Source organism: Tupaia chinensis, unplaced genomic scaffold, assembly GCF_000334495.1.
Source record: "Tupaia chinensis unplaced genomic scaffold, TupChi_1.0 Scaffold146762_1, whole genome shotgun sequence".
NCBI classification, from domain to species: Eukaryota; Metazoa; Chordata; class Mammalia; order Scandentia; family Tupaiidae; genus Tupaia; species Tupaia belangeri.
The window spans coordinates 1-5,364 of NW_006206617.1; the positions used below are offsets into that span (position 1 = coordinate 1).

General features: G+C 38.9%; 1 pseudogene; it reads left to right on the forward strand.

Moving 5' to 3' along the window:
• The first annotated feature begins 2,814 nt into the window (after positions 1-2,814).
• LOC102476634 (ribosome biogenesis protein WDR12 pseudogene) lies at positions 2,815-3,555 on the forward strand (annotated as a pseudogene).
• The last annotated feature ends 1,809 nt before the right edge of the window (positions 3,556-5,364 follow it).

A 5,364-nucleotide genomic window follows, 5' to 3' on the forward strand; every position in this document is an offset into this window, starting at 1 on the left:
TAGTCACAGGTGCTTCACAAGCCCCAGCTATTCTCTGAAGCTTGGTCTTAAAGATGGCAGAATAGTGAGGGATGGGGAAGAGAACTCAATGCCTACTCTTAAGTCTATGCCAACATTGACTCTCATAGCACCCTTACAGTCTTTGCGAGTCATTGATCTCCCCCCAGTTCCCTGGAGCAGGTGTGTGAGTCAAACATTGCATCCATATTCTACAAGTTCAATCAAGAACACATGTTCCAAATAACAGAATACTACATGATTAGGGAATAATTTATTTCTAAGCTACTAAGGGGAACAAAACCAAGCAGAAGGAAAATCCATTCAGTCTGGTTAGCAGGCACATTCTCCATGGCATATCAGCCATAGCTGACAGTGGAAAGGTAGAGCACAGCCAATGTGCACTTGTGTACTTGTGCCAGGATGCCAGGGCAGTGCCCATAACAAACCAGAAAACTGAATCAGTAATAAATGACCTCCCAACAAAGAAAATCCCTGATTGATGGCTTCACCTCTGATTCTACAAAACTTTTAAAGAAGAGTTAGTTCCCATTCTACTCAAGTTATTTCTAAAGATCCAAAAGGGTCAAACTCTCCCTAATTACTTCTGTGACACCCTCATAACTCTTATCCTTAAAACAGACAAGGAGAGGACAAGGAAGGAAAACTATAGACCAATATCTCTGATGAATATAGATGCAAAGATTCTCAATAAGATACTAGAAAATCATATCCAACAACAAAGAAAAAAAGATTATGCATCATGACCAGAGAGGCTTTATTCCAGGGATGCAAGGTGGGTTCAATATATGTAAAACCATAAAGGTAATGTACCATATTAACATAAAGAGAGATAAAACCCATATAGTGATATCAATTAATGGAAAAATGCATTATATAAGATGTAATATCCCTTCATGATCAAGACTCACAGATAATTGGTATAGAAGGGTCATTCCTGAACACAGTAAAAGCTATCTATGAAAAATTCATAGCTAACATCATCCTGAATGGTGAAAATATGAAAGCTTTTCCACTAAAAATTGGTACAAGACAAGGATGCCCACCTTCTCCACTCCTTTTCAATGTAGTAGTAGAAGTCCTCACCAATACAATCAGAAAAGAGAATAAAATAAAAGGCATTTGAATAGGTAAAGACGAGGTGAAATTATCTCTATTTGCAATTACATGATTGTATAGATAGAAGACCCAATGATATCCATGAAAAAATTCCTGGAAGTAATACATGAATACAGTAAATCTGCAGGATACAAAATCAACATAGAAAATCTATAGCACTTCTATACACGAGCAGCAGGCAGACTGAGATAGAACTGAAGAAAGTAATTCCATTCACCATAGCCACAAAAAGTATATAAGACACCTAGGAGTAAATTTAACCAAAGAAGTTAAAGACCTCCACAAGAAAAGTACAAAAAGAAAAAAGAAAGAAAGAAAGAAATTGAAAATAACACAAAAATTTTTGAAGGATATCCCATGTCCCTGGATTGGAATAATTAATATAATGCAAATGGAAATTTTCCCCAAATTAATCTACATTTTTATTGCAATCCCAATCAAAGAGCCAGAGACACTTTCACAGATCTAGAAAAGAAAATCATAGAACTTGTCTGAAATCTTAAAAGACCTCATATTGCCAAAGCAATCCCACACAAGAATATTGCAGTGGGCGGCATCTCACTCCCTGACCAGAAAATATATAATAAAGCTGTTATAATCAAAACACCATGGTATTGTTACAGAAACAGACAAATGGACCTATGAAACAGAATAGAGACTCCAGAAATGAACTCCCAAACACACAGCCCACTGATATTTTTTAAATGGTACCAGTCAATCCAGTGGGAAAAGGGAAACCTCTTAAGCAAGTGATGCTGGAAAAACTGGGTATCCACCTGTAGAGAAATTAATCTAAATCCCTACCTCTTACCATCGACGAAAATCAACTCAAAGTGGATCAAAGATCTAAACCTAATTAATTACTCAAACTGTAAAACTACTGGAAAACACTGGGGAAACTCTAGGAGTCATTGGGGTAGACAAAGACTTCTTAAATAAGACACCCAAAGCAGTCAATAATCCCAACAATAAACAAGTGGGATTACATCAGATTAAGAAGTTTCTGCATGGCAAGACACAATAATTACCGTGAATCAACAGCTCTCAGAATAAGAAAATATTTTTGTAAAGTATGAGTCAGATAAGGGACTGGTAACCAGAATACACAGTGAGCTCAAACAGCTTTCAAGTTGGGAGACTGCAACTGGCCCAGACAAATAGAGCACTTAGTATTAAAAAGAGATGAGCAAAGTTTGACATTGTGAAAAGGCCTGCTTTTACACTGCCCTGTAGTTGTAACTGATCCTGCTGTGCCTTTATAGGAGCAGTCACACCAACTGACCTCATTTTAACTTTTTCATGGGAATCTATTGTGCCTTTCAGCTCCCTTTCACATATGCTTGACTCTGGGTGCTAATGCTGGAGACAGGCATCTCTTCAATTTGATTTGTGTTAAAATTTCTGGCCAGAATTTGGAATTCTTCTTAGTGGGAACCTGATTCCAGACAGTCCAACAGCTTTAGAAAGTGTGTGTTCATGATTTCTTTAGTACATATTACTGACACAACAAAAAAGAAAAAAGTCATTGACTATAAGTTACTGCATAAATGGAGTCTACATTTCCATAACCCGTATTTCCATAAAATGCAGTTATACGTTCTATTTTGGAGTTAGTGATGACTGAATAAAAGAGCCAGACACCACTAACCTCACTCAAGGACCTTGTAATTTTCTCAGTCTGGTTCTTGGAAGGAAAGTCAATAATGACAACTGTGGGACGTACAGATGTTGTAAAAGATGTGCCTGGGTGAAAGAAGGACAATTTATCTTGCTTACCACTGAATGCTTCTGTGGATCAGAGAATTCTCTTGTGGGAGTGGAACACAGAGAGGAACAAAGTGAAAGATTTGCATTGCTGCAGAGGTCCTGCTGAAGTGTGAATAGCTCAGGAACTAAATTTTACAGTGGCTCCTAGGATAACATGCTGAAGATCTGGTCCCAGCATATGAAGATGAAATGGAAAAATCCACAAATCAACCAAGAAAAAAAGAGAAAAACAAAGTAGTTGTTTTGACTAGGACTCCTATCATCATGCTCTCTGGCCACAAGGTGTGCTGAAGATCTGGTCGATAGTCCCAACATATGAAGATGAAATGGAAAAATCCACAAATCAACCAAGACAAAAAGAGAAAAACAAAGTAGTTGTTTTGACTAGGACTCCTATCATCATGCTCTCTGGCCACAAGGAAGCAATTTCCTTGGTCCTGTTGGTCAGATACTGAAGAAATCTGTGGATCTTGAGATCATACAACTAGAATGTAGGATGTTGAGTCTTGCAGTGTTAGGTCAACTTTGACTAGAAATAAAGTGTTTAATTATATTTCTTATCCATCACTTTGTAAATGTTTAGCATGTGGAAGCACAGGTAGGTATATTGGACTGTACAATCCACAAACTAAAACCGGGAGGCGCCCCTAGAAGGGCAGGAAGAGGAGGTGAGCCCCGAACTAGCTGGTCCAGGAGGCCGGGGAGGTGAGAGTCCCTAGGGGTTTCCAGGAGAGGCAGCCCCAGGACAAGGTGAGCCACAGGGAGCCCGAGCAGCGGCCCCAGGCCCCCAGGTCTTCGCCCCAACCTCCTGGGTCGGGCCGCCCATCTGACCTGCTCTGGAACCTGCTCTAGTAACTGTGGGGTGGCCATGAGGATGGAACACCACTGACCCTGGAGCCACCGTGGCCCTTCAGAGCTGGGTTAGTGTCTACACACCACCTCAGGGAGGCTGTGTGCCTGCCGGGAACTGACCCAGGTTCTGAGATGTCCCAGTGCACAGAGCTCAGTTCTCTGCCCCTGTGCTCCTACATTACAGTAGGGGGGCAGTAAGGCTGGTCATCCCTGTAATTTATTGAGGGCTCAGTAGATGTCATCCCTTCAGCCTTTCTTCAGATCTTTGGTGTCTGCCTCGTGCTGTAAGTCAGATGTTCCTTGGGGTGGTAAGGATTAAGAATCACTGAATAAACAGAGAAAGAAGATATACAGTAGGTATGGTAAATAAGGTGCATGGTATGTTAGAAGGTGGTTAGTGCTATGACAATTGGTAAAATAAGACTCATTCTTTTTCCCATTAGATTGGGAAAAATATTTTAAAGGCTAATGTAAGATGTGCAAGGAAGTCAACAGTCTCATCACTTTATATTGAAATAATCTTGAAATTTGCAAGAACGGTACAAAAATTCCCCCACCCATCACTTTGAAAATAGTTGCACGAACAGTGTTGTATTCCCACCCTCATTCAACATATTTCAGTGTATATATTCATTTTTCTAATCATTTCTTTAATCATCGTAGAGCACATGCATGTGCATGAGTGAGAGAAAGATATGAGCACACTCCACGGGGTCTGCTCACACTCAGATCTGCTTCCTCTAGTCCTGCAGCCTTTGGCATCTCTGACCCATGAGCTCTTCTCCAGCACATGCAAGTGGCCTGTGTGTTCCAGGCTGACCAAACTGAAATTCTAACCACAGTTGCCATTTCAAGAGGACATTCTTAATAAAGAATTCAGTGAAGAAAACAACATAGCCTCAATTGAATACTACAGTTTACAAATATTTTCTGTCAAAAAGAAAAAACTAAATACAATAGTTTCCCCATTATCTGCAGAGTAACCTATTTAAGAACCTCCAGGAAAAACTGGGGATAGCACCCAATTCTGTACGTGCTAAATCTTCTTGTATAGATGTGTTCCCCAACTTGTGATGGGCTTATGTCCCCTAAAACCCACCATATTGAAAATAACATAATTGGAAATAATTTAATATACTTAACGTACCAAACATCATAACCTAGCCTATGGAAAACATGTTTGGAATAGTTACTTTAGCATGTAGTTGTGGAAAACCATTCAACACAAAATGTATTTCATAATTAAGTGTAGACTATCTCATATGTTTATTGAATATTGTACTAAATGGGAGAAATGGAATTCTAGAAATACTGGTTTTTTTATGAGAGCATATTGCTTTTGCACTATTATAAAGTAAAAAATGTAGTAAGTAGAATCATTCTAATTTGGGGACTATATAGACATACCCATCAATGATCAAGTTTAATTTGTAAATTACGCACAAGAAGAGATCAGTAATAATGATAAAGTTTAAAAATTATAGTACACAATGATAAATTATGTGAATATTGTCCCTTTCTCTCAAAGTACTTTATTTGATCATACTCACATATTTGTGAACTTGGATTCAGTGAAGGTAACAAATCATATTGAACAAAACAAGAGGG